The sequence below is a fragment of the Tamandua tetradactyla genome, chromosome 1, assembly GCF_023851605.1.
Source record: "Tamandua tetradactyla isolate mTamTet1 chromosome 1, mTamTet1.pri, whole genome shotgun sequence".
In the NCBI taxonomy this organism is placed as follows: Eukaryota; Metazoa; Chordata; class Mammalia; order Pilosa; family Myrmecophagidae; genus Tamandua; species Tamandua tetradactyla.
This window is the reverse complement of record NC_135327.1, coordinates 42,668,349-42,680,380: the sequence shown is the minus strand read 5'-3', so window position 1 is coordinate 42,680,380 and position 12,032 is coordinate 42,668,349.

Genomic DNA, 12,032 nt, shown 5'->3' with positions numbered 1-12,032 from the left:
AACATGGCATCATCTGCTAGCTTCTTCTCCTGGCTTCCTGTTTTCATGAAGCTCCCCGGAAGACATTTTCCTTCTTCATCTACAAAGGTCGCTGGCTGGTGGACTCTGCTTCTTGTGGCTATGTCATTCGGCTCTGCCCTTTCTGAATCACTTTCATTTTCCAAAGTGTTTCCTCTTTTATAGGACTTCAGAAACTAATCAAGACCCACCCAAATGGGTGGAGACATGCCTCCACCTAATGCAGCTTAACAACCACTCTTGATAAAATCACATCTCCAGGGAGATGATCTAATTACAGTTTGAAACATGCAATGCTGAATAGGGATTAGAAGAAATGGCTGCCTTTACAAAATGGAATTAGGATTAAAACATGGCTTTTCTAGGGTACATACATCATTTCAAACCAGCACATATGGATAAGGTCGGGTTTAATAAATGAGTATGATTGCTGAATCATTATATCGCTATTTCTTTTCATCTCCAATATCTTAGAACAGCTAGAAGAAAAAGCCTAAAATTGTGAAATTGTAACCCATACCAAACTCTGAAATCTGTTCTACAACTAATAGTTGCAGTGTATTTTGAAATTTATTGCTTTTTGGTATGTATGGTCTTTATCACAAAAAAGAAAAACAAAGAGAAGAAGGAGTGTAATAGAAAAGATAGGATTTAACAAATGAGTATGACTGCTGAATCATTATACTGATATTTCTTTTGGCCTCCAGTGTCTTGGAGCATCTAGAAGGAAAAATGAAAAATCATGAACTGTAACCCATACCAGACTTTAAAATCTGTTCTATAACTATTTGTTAAAATGTCGGTGGAAATTTATTGCTTTTTTTGATATATGTTATATTTCAGAATTTTAAAAAAATGTTAAAATATAAGAAACATTTAAAGATTAAAAAAATAAAAAGAGGGTATTAGTGAGAAAGACTGGTGCCAACACAGGTTTCCTTCTCAGCATCATTAGGCAGACAGAGAAAAGACTCATTTTTGCTGTGTGCTTCAGCGTTATCTAGAGCAATCTGTGTGCAGTATATGAAACTGTCAAGCGACCTAGGAGACACTGAGGTTAGCCAGAGGCAAGAGAGAGCAGTGCGGGCAGGTGACCACTTCCCACCACCGTGAGGGAAGAGCAGGGGATGCGGGACCTGAGCAAGTCCTAAGCCTGCCTCCTGGATCTGCCGTGGTGCAGCCTCTCACCGGGACATGGGGCCCGGGGGTCCTCGGCTGAGAAACGCAGCCCATTGCATCCTGCCGGCTCCCAGCGGCGACGCAAGGACCAGCCGTGAGGACAGAGAAGTGGGCTGCAGAGGCAAGGCCGTGGGAGCTCGGCTCCTGAGGGGCCTTGCACAGACAAGGGTGTTGGCCAGGCAGGGCCGTGGCAGCTCCAGCCCCACCTGGCTCCAGGCCCCTCTGAATTGTCACCCGGGCATGTCCGCCAGTCCTCCTGCCTGCCAGCCCCTCGGGTGTCACCCCAGGAAGTGACCAGAAGGTCTCCACTCATTTCTCCTGCTTCTTCCTTTTTAATATATTTTTAAAATAATTTTATTGTGGTAACATATCTGCCACATAAATTTTCCTATTTTAACCACTTTCAAAGATACAACTCAGTGGTATGATTACATCGACAAAGTTGTGCTACCCGCACCAACACCTGTTAACCAAATTTGCCATCACCCCAAGCAGAAAGTTTGTCCCCATTAAGCACTGACTCCCCACTTCCCACCCCATCCCACCCTCTGATCTCCTTTCCATCTCTGAACTGACATATTTCCACTCCCTTCCATGGGCGGCAGCATCTCAGCTAGTGAATCGCATGCCCGGGGGCCTCCCAGCTGCAGCCCTCTGCAGTGTGGAAAGGCTTTCTGAGATATGAACTACGCGTTTAACAGGGAGAAGGCCTCACTTCTGACCTCCAGATTCCTGCCCCAGGAAGCTTCCCATCCCTTGGGGCTGGTTTACCCAGCACCTGCCTCTGCCAATGGTACCTGCCACACGCATTTGCACTAGACCAGGAGCAGGGATCCAGCTGATATTCCTTCTGACCCCAGCGGCAGGCACCTGGGCCATGCCCGGCCCTGTCCTCATCCCCCCTCAGCCCTCGCTGTTCTGGAGGGTGGTTTTCACCAAGCACCTGAGACTTCTGCCAGAAGGTTTTCTCTGGCAGCCAAAGTCCCATGGAGTTAACACTCCTGGGAGAAACCCACGACCAGTGAAAAGTGGGAGCTGGTGGATAAATCTCCTGGCTTTCTTCTCTGTCCCTTGGGTGGGTCAACTGTGAGGCATCTTCTACATCATTGCCCCGAGTTACCCGCACAGTTACCTGCTCACTAACACACCTTGAATTGCATTTCTTTCTCCCCAGTTTTACTTCTCCACTTCTTATCATTCTTCCTGGGGTCACCCCCAAAGTCTTTTCTTGAGGTCTGCTTCTGGGGGCGCCCAAGGCAGTTGGTTAGTTGGTTAGTTGGTTGACTGGACATATGGATGCGTATGCCAAGCTGCAAAGAAAGACATGGAATCCAGCTTGCCGGCCATCCATTAGCTCATGCTGCTGCTTTCTCAGAGTCTAGACTGGGCTAGAGCACGTGCACAGCCAACACCTCCAGCACAGGAAAAAGCACTTCTCAAACTGTCCCCACCATCCTGCTATTTGTCATCCCATCCATCTGCTGTCCCCACGAAATACTCACCCACGTCAGCTAAAATGGTACACTGGGCTTGGAATCGACAGAGGAAATGTCAGGCCGATGGTACAGAGGAGAAAATGGAAATAGCAACTGTGTGGACCGTGGCAGCTGCACAAAGCTGCCCCTTTCATAGTAGGCAGGACTGAGCCCAGGAGGACTCTTGCTGGGGACTCACCTTTAAGGGGTACAGGCACTTGCCCTGGGAGTCAGGGCCCTCCTTCCATGTCCCACTTGGTACCCACTATTCTTTGCCCCCTCCTCCAAGAGTCTTTGCATGAGCCAATGGTTCTCGCCTCCTCAAGAGAACAAGAGAGGATTCCCCAGATACAGAACTAGGTTTTGTTTGCGGTCACTTATGGCTAATGAGCTTTTTGTTTTTGTGTTTACCTGTTAGTTTTCTAATCTTGTTTTCCATGGAGCAGGAGTTCAATGCCCAAGATCAGCTGCAGGATGTACTTGATGGAACAGTGTACCGTCATGAGCGGGCACTGGGCAGTTTCTCTCAGGGGAAAAGGGTCATTCTAAAACTAAGTCTATTTTGATCTTAGAAGATTGGCTACTTATATTTCATCTGGCCCACAAATATTCACTGAGGACCTGTTATATGCTAGGCACTGTTCTAAGCTTGGGGAATAAGGCAGTGAACCAAACAAAATACCCCACCTCATGGAAATTACAGTCTATTGGGAGAGATGGTCACTAAGTAATGCACATAGCCATGTTAGGACATTAAGAGTGCTGTGAAAAGACAACAAAGCAGAGCAGAGGCTGCGATTTGAATTGGGGTGGGCAGGGAAGGAGTTCTGGTTCTCAGTTCCAGCATGGTGAATCACACCAAAACTTAGTGGCTTAAAACAGCTGTTTATTATTTCTTCAGATTTTGTGAGCTTACTGGGCTCAGCGAGGTGGTTCTCTACTCCACGTGGATTTTCGCTGGACTTGCAGTCTCATCTGGGGCTTAGCTGGGCTGAACCATTCAGAACGGTTCACTCACATGTCCAGCGACTCGTAGGGACAGCTGGAAGGCTGGGTTCAGCTGGGATGTTGAGACAAGTGGGCCCCTCTCTCCATATAGTCTCAGAGCCTCAATGGCCTTTCTAGCCTCAGTAGCTGAGGCTGAGCTTCCTAAAGCTCCCAAAATACAAAAAGTGGGAACTGCCAGGCCATCCTAAAGCTGAGGCCAGAGCTGGCCCAGCCTTACTTCCACCATATCTGTTACACAATAAGAGTCCCCTGGCCAACTAGGGGTCAGGGTGGGAGAGGACTGTCCAAGTATGTGAACTCTGGGAGGTGTGGTTCTTCGGGGGCCGGCTCCCCAGAAGACCACCATGATTGCACAACTTTTAAGCAGAGACCAGAAAGCTATCCCCTGGGCCCCTGTGTATGCCCTGTCCACATTCCTGACCTATGGAAGTCATAGGTTTTGGCATAAAACCTACAGCCATAGTAGCTGGAACTCCTTATTTAATTTTGCACTATGGTGTCTAATATAGTATATACTTAATTGCTTATTCATTATCTTTTTCCCTAAAGAGAATGTGATCTCCTTGAGGGCAGGGACTTTATCTATTTTTCCTATCTCCAATATCTAGAAAGGCATCAGGCACTTGATAAACGCTTGTGAACAAATGGATCTTTGCTAATTAAAGCAAACAGCTCCTTACTATAATTCCCCGAACCTTCTGCCGAGGCATGTGACCTTCTCCTGGAGAAAGCGTTCTCTGGTGTATATTTTGGATCAGCTTTCTGCTAAAAAATATCTCTTGCCAGCCATCTGGAAAATGATAAAGTTGGATCCATACCTCCCACTGTGCACCAGGAAATAGTCCAAATGGATCAAAGATATCTATGTGATAAAACCTAAGTCCTAGAAAAAAGCATGGCAGAACTCTGATATAACCTTGGAGTGGGAAGGCCTTTCTGACTACAACTCAGTCTCCAGCAGTCATAAAAAATAAAAAGAAGAAGAAAAAGAAAAAGATTGATTAATTCAAACTATATAAAAATCAAATGCTTCTGTTTGGAAAGAAAAACAGCAGGAGCAAAATTAAATCGGGACAAACGGGGAGAATCAGTCACTCTATTACAAGGGGCTGAACTTCCTGGTTTGTTAGAATAATAATTTCTAGAAGTTGGGCCGAAAAGAAAGAATGACATGCCAGAAGGAAAACGGGCCTAGAGGCAGTTCACAAAAAGGGAACTATGAATGGCTTTTCATCATATGAAAAGATATTCGGCCTCTTTCATCTCTACCCATGATCAGAGGAAGGTAAAATAAAACTACACTGAGAAACTATTTTCCCCTATCAGATGAGCCCAAACCCCAAACCATGGCAATATGACTTGGCATGGGGGTGAGGAGCCAGGCACTCTCACTCTTTGCCAGTAGAACTGCAAACAAGTCTGATCCCTGTGTACAGGGCATTTGGGCCATAGCTACCAACATTACAAATGGATATGCCCTTGGACCGCTCAATTCCTTTTCTGGGAATTAATTCCAGATACATTTGCACATATGTGAAATGGCATCGGTATGAAGTTACTCATTGTAGCATGATACATATTAGGAAAACATTGGGAACAAGCCAGAAACGATGGGACAAATAGCGTAAGGCTCACTAATATAAAGTAACTATAATGAGAACATGCTGAGAATTGAATTTGGGAGCAAAGGTTATCAGGGAATAAAATGTGGGCAGAGATTGGGCAATCGATGATTAAGGAGTATAGAATGTTCAATAAGGCTTCTTGTAAAGGTTCCTAGATTGTAAGCTCTTACAGCAGTCACATCTATTCCTGAGTTGTAACTGTTATTTCTAAATTCCGAGATGCTGAGCCCTTTGTGTATAAGCCAATAAGTTCCTCGGAACTTTGGGAATCTCTGTGATACCTGAGACTCAGAGTTAGTGTTCTGCAGCTCTGAAAGTCAGCATTACTCCATACAGCAAGTGTTACAGGAGCTGAAACAGAGATCAGACTTTAACTAGAGATATGAATGAAACGGATTTGGTTAGGACTAAGGTAAATCAGAATACTGGGCAATGGATGATACTGATTATAGTTTAAAACTTCAACTTCTGTGAGAGACCAAAGAAAGAAAGGTTCATTTGATAGAAAATTTGTATTTTAACTGTAGCTCACTATCTAATTTACCCTGTATGGTCAGTTTATTTATATAACATAATTACATAGGAATGAGATCTTGTCATTCAGCACAGGTTAATGTAATATCCCAATACAACCCAGAGTATTTTGGACAGAAAATAAAAGCATTTGCAAAGGCTCCTTGAGATACTGGGGGAAAATATGGAAATATTAAACCTTCCCACCTCGGAAATCTCTGATATTGTCCCAATTTAATAAGTCAAGCCCTTGATCTTGAAGCTTGCTCTTATAAAGCTTATTTCTGTAGTGGAGAAGCTAAGCTTCCCCATAGTTATGCCTAAAAGTTACTTCCAGAAAACCTCTCTTGTTGCTCAGATGTGACCAGTCTCTCTCTCTCTCATTCCAAGTAAAATCATTGCCCTCCCCACGACATGGGATATGATGTCCAGGGGGGCAAAGTGGGACATGATTCCCAGGGATGAGCCTGGCCCTGGCATTGTGGGATTGAGAATGACCAAAAAGGGAAAAAGAAATGGAACAAAATAAGTTTAGTGGCTAAGGGATTTCAAATAGAGTTGAGAGGTCATTCTGGAGGTTACTCTTATGCAGGTTTTAGCCAGATATTTCAAACTACCACATTATGCCATGCCCTAACCAACAGTATTTTTGAAAACCCTAGGGAATGCCCTGGGCTCTATCTAAGTCTCTATAAAAGTCATTCTCAGTAAGTTTATTTTCTCAGAAAGTTAAGGCCTCCAGGTTGAGCCTAGGCCAGATAAGTCTTAAAACTTAGTCTCTCCAAAAACAACAACCAAGCTTATTCCTCTACCCCACAAGGTCAACACCTCTTTCCAGCAGGAAGAAGTTAAAATGGTTATTGCCAGATATCCCTGAAGACTGAGAGAATGATCAAATGAGAGGAAGGAGGTGTAACGGAGAGAGTAGGATTTAAGAAATGAATGTGACTATTGAGTCATTATATAGCTATTTCTTTTCAGAGTCTAGTATTTTTGAATAGTCAAAAGGAAACACCTGAAATTGTCGAACTATAATCCAGTAGCCCTGATCTTTGGGAATGACTGTAAAACTACGTTGTAAAAAAGAAGTCTGTCGCCCATGTTTGTATGATCTACATCTGGATGTTCTGTGTACACACACACACACACACACACATATATCTGTCACGACTACACTGTCTTAGTTAACCTACCTCTATCGTAAGTCTTAAAATTAGGTAGATTGCAATATTAGTGCTCAAAAGAGGAAAGGATAAGGTGTATGGAATGTATCGGGTTTTACTTTTTTCTCTGGAATAATACAAAGGTTCTAAAAATGATCACGATGATGAATATGCAACTAAGTGATGATAATGTGAACCACTGACTGTACAGTTTGGATGGATTGTATAGTGTGTGAAGATAGTTTAATGTAATGCCAGGATATATCTTAGTATAATATAGTAAGCAGATAATCAAAAAGTATTGGCAGGGCGGGCCGCGGTGGCTCAGCGGGCAAAGTGCTTGTCTGCTATGCCGGAGGACCTCGGTTCGATTCCTGGCCCCAGCCCATGTAACAAAAAACGGAAAAACAAAATACAATAAAACAAGAAAATGTTTAAAGATGTTTCCCTTTCTTCCTTCCTTCCTTCTCTCTGTCTTTCCTTTAAAAAAAAAAAAAAAAAAAAAAAAAAAAAAAAAAAAAAGTATTGGCAAAGTCCTTTGAGGGATGGGAGAAAAAATATGGAACTATTAAACTTTACCATCAGGGAATCCCCTGATACTGTGTCAAACATTAGGGACACCCCAAAAAATAGGCCAAGCCTTTGATCTTGAGGCTTGCTCTTGTTAAGCTTATATAGGTAGTGGAGAAGATTAGCCTGCTTCTTTTTTTTTTAAAAAAAAATAACTTTTATAGGCATGCATAAGAGTTACTTCTGGAGGACCACTTTTGTTGCTCAGATGTGGCCTCGCTCTCTCTAAGCTCAACTCTGCAAGTGAAATCATTGCCTTCCCCCCTACGGAAGATATGACATCCAGGGGAGAAAGTCTCCCTGGCGACATGGGAGATGACTCTCAGGGATGAGCCCAGCCCTGGCACCATGAGATCAGCAATTCCATCCTGACTAAAAGGGGGAAAAGAAGTGGCTGAGAGAGTTCAAATAGAATTCAGAGGCTACTCTGGAGGGCACTCCTATGCAAACTTCAGTTAGACATTGCTACCTAGCATAACTTGCTAAACCCCATCCAAAACCATTCCAGCCAATCCTAAAGAACACCTAGGGCAATATATAAAATTTTACAAAGGTTCCATTTGCTAGGTTAACTTTCCAGAAACCTACAACCTCCAGATGGGTCCCTGGACCAGATAAATCCTGAAACCTAGAGGGCCCAGCCAGCCTCTTCGGAGTTGTGGTAGTTCCATTTCTTTACCCATATTATTGACAGCCCCTTCCAATATAAAAAAGTTAGAACAGCCATAGTCCAAATATCCCCAAAAAGTGGGATAGAAAGATCAAGGCGATGGTGGAGTTATACAGAGAAGGTAGGGTTTAACAAGTTAATATGATGGCTGAATCATTTATTGATATGATTTTTAGTCTCCAGTATCTTAGAGCAGCTAGAAGTAAAACCTAAAATTGTGGAATTGTAACCCATACCAAACTCTGAAATCTGTTCTACAACTAATTGTTGTGCTGTGCTTTGAAATGTGTTGCTTTTTTGTATATATGTTATTTTCATAAAAAAGAAAAAAGTTGATTGTGATGATAAAAAAATATTTAAGCCTTCTAGCCTCCTATATTCTGAAGCAGCTAGAAGGAAAAATCTGAGCGGATGGTATAGTAACCCGTGACAAAATCTGGGATGTGTTCTGTAACTAATTGTTGAAGAGCTCTGAAAATTGCTTTTTTCTTTCTTTGCTTTATAGATATTTTATATTATTCAATTAAAAAAAGTTTAAAAAACACCATGGGAGCAACATAAATGTCCCTCAATACTCTTAACCTAATTACGGTATATTTACACAATGGATAGGTATAAAGAGAAATGAGAACAGATGTTAAGTATTATTGTGGAAAGAGCTCTAAGATGTATTATTAAAAGAAAAATGCATGGGACCAAATTGCAAAGTGTACTTACTGGCTAATTTTTTTAAGTGGGAAAAAAGAATGCATATGTTCCTATTTGCTTAGATAGGCATAAGAAACTTGGGAAAGTTGCACAAGAAACTAACAATTGTGGTTAATTATGATGTGAAAGGATGGGCTTGGCAGAAGGGGAACAGGTTTGGAAGGGAGACTTTTCCCTGTATTCCTTTTTTTAAAACTTTTTTTTGTTGTTAAATACAACACATATACAAAGCAAAGAAAGCGAAAAGCAACAATTTCAAAGCACATCTAAACAAGCAGCTGCAGAACAGATCCCAGAGTTTGTTATGGACTACCATTCCATCATCTCAGATTTTTCCTTCTAGCTGCTCCAAAACACTGGAGGCCTAAAGGAATATTAATAGGGTGATTCAGCAGCCATACTCATTTGTTAAATTCCATTTACTCTACTATACCTCCTCCTTTTCCATCAATCTCTCTCCCATTCTATAGGGATTGCTGGGGGATACCTGCTCCGACCCTTTCATGTTGAGAAGGGGTGTCCGCACTGAAGGATACGGGGATGCAGTCAATAGATAATCCTGGAGAGGCTGGTCCCTTCGGGTTTCAGGATTTATCTGACCTAGGAACCCTCTGGGAATTATATGTTCCAGGAATGCAAACCTAGTACAAGAAACCTTTACGAAGTCTCAGTTCAAGCCCTAGGTGTTCTTAAGAAACAACAAGAGTGATGTTGATTGGGGTTTAGCCACCTATGACCATTAGCACTATCTAACTGCCTATTAACTATTGGCCATAGCGTGCATTTTTAGTTTCTCCCCTCTATTCCTCTACCACTGACTCCTAGTCCACTATCGAACCATTGAAATAGTTCTTGTGAGAACTTATTTATAATCATAAATTTAATCACTGGGATACATGGTATTATATATCTCCTTTCAGTCATATTCACCTTCCATGTGGCATTGTTTCTTATAAACCTTCTAATGAGTTATAATCACTTCTATCCATTTCCTTGCATTTAGATTCAACTTCTTAGGGTAGCTTTTCCTCTGTCTCTAGTTTCTGTGTATATCTAGGTCTGCTATGTTCTATAGGGTAGCCTCTGAGCTTACCTTTAACAGAGTCATAACAAAACCATACAGTATCTGTCCTTTAGTGACTGACTTATTTCACTCAGCATTATGTCCTCAAGGTTCATCCATGTTGTTGTATGTTTTGGGGCATCATTTCATCTTACTGCAGCATAATATTCCATCGTATGTATATACCACATTTTATTTATCCACTTGTCTGTTGATGGGCACCTGGATTGTTTCCATCTCATGGCAATTGTGAATAGTGCCGCTATGAACATCAGTGTGCAAATGTGTTCATGTCACTGCTTCAGTTCTTCTGGGTATAATATACCGAGCATTGGTATTGCTGGGTCATAGGGCAACTCAATATTTAGGTTTTCTGAGGAATTGCCAAACAGCCTTCCACAGCAGCTGCACCATTATACATTCCCACAGTGAATAAGTGTTCCAGTTTCTCCACATCTTCTCCATTTGTAGTTTCCGGTTTCATGGCAGCCATTCATATAGATAGGTGTGAGGTGGTATCTCATTGTCGTCTTAATTTACATTTCCCATATAGCCAATGAAAATGAGCAGCTCCTCATGTGCTTTTTAGAGATCTGTATTTGCTCTTTAGAAAAGTGTCTACTTATATCCTCTGCTCATTTTAAAATTGGGTTGTTTTCTTTTGTTGTATAATTTCTTTATACAGGCACAGGATATCAAGCCTTTTTTCGATATGTGGTTTCCAAATTTTTTCTTCCAATGAGTTGGCTGCCTCTTCACCTTTTTAACGAAGTCCTTTGAGGTACAGAGGCTCTTGATGTTAAGGAGTTTCCATGTCTATTTTTTCTTTCACTGCTTGTGCTTTAGTTGTGAAGCTTAAGAAGCTACCTCCTATTACTAGATCTTAAAGATGTTTCCCTGCATTTTCTTCCAGAAATTTTATGGCACTGGCTCTTACATTTAGGTCTTTAATCCATTTTGAATTAATTTTTGTAAAGGGTATAAGGGAGGGTCCTCTTTCATTCTTTTGGCATTGAAATCCAGTTCTCCCATGCCCATTTATTGAAAAGACTATTCTATCCCAGTTCAGTGAATTTGGGGGCCTTATTGAAAATCAAATGTCAATTGTATTCCTTTTCATATTTATTTTTATTTCTCCCCAAAACGCATACTTTTTAACAAGTGAATCATTCCTTTGGCTCCACAGCAAGTCCTTTATTAAAATGCAGATACTCCAGGGAGAAGCAGCCAGATCCGGTGGACTTTTACCCACCTTGGAAACTTCAGATTTGATAAACTGTTGTCTGAAGTATTAAATCCTGTTGGTGCCAAGTGACTCAGCTCCCAGCTGCTAAACCGCTCCCAGCTGGTCTTGCTAAAAATGCCCAGGAGGTTATGTCTTTCTCCCTTGTATCCCGGGAGCAGTTCACAGCAGATGACTGGCCCCCTGCATCAAAGGGGGCAATTCTGTTGTGCCACTCACACTCCAGCGCTCCCCATGGGACCAGGTTGAAGCTAGACTCCAGCTGAGCCCACATCTTAATAACTTTTTCTAGTTCCAGACTCGGTCTTATCCTGCTTCCCTTGTCCTTACTGGCTTCACCTGGGAGCCCTTCCTTACTAAACCACTTACCCCAGAATCCCTGTCTCAGGCTCTGCTTCCAGAAATCCAAGCTAAGGTACTGACAAAAGAAGCCACACTGATCGAGACCATCCCTTTCTATCAGCGTTTCCACACTGTCTGACCCAACACCAACTGAAGGCAGAGACTCTGCACAGGTTGATGTAGTACAGGTTAATAAGAGGTTTCCAAGAAGGGAGATAAAATATTGACGATAGGCTCATGGATCTGCATCCCCGTCTCCTAATATCTAAGGCTCCAGGGCTCCCAGCCTGAGGACCAGTGCCCTGAACTGGGACACTTCGGTTGGATCTCCTGACCCTTGACTGAGAACAAGTAGGCAAACAGGGTTGGAGGGATGAGGAGGAGGTTAGAAGTGTGGACGGCAATTGGCTTTGTCTACTACGGTGAGACCACGAGATGTCCTCCATAACATTTCC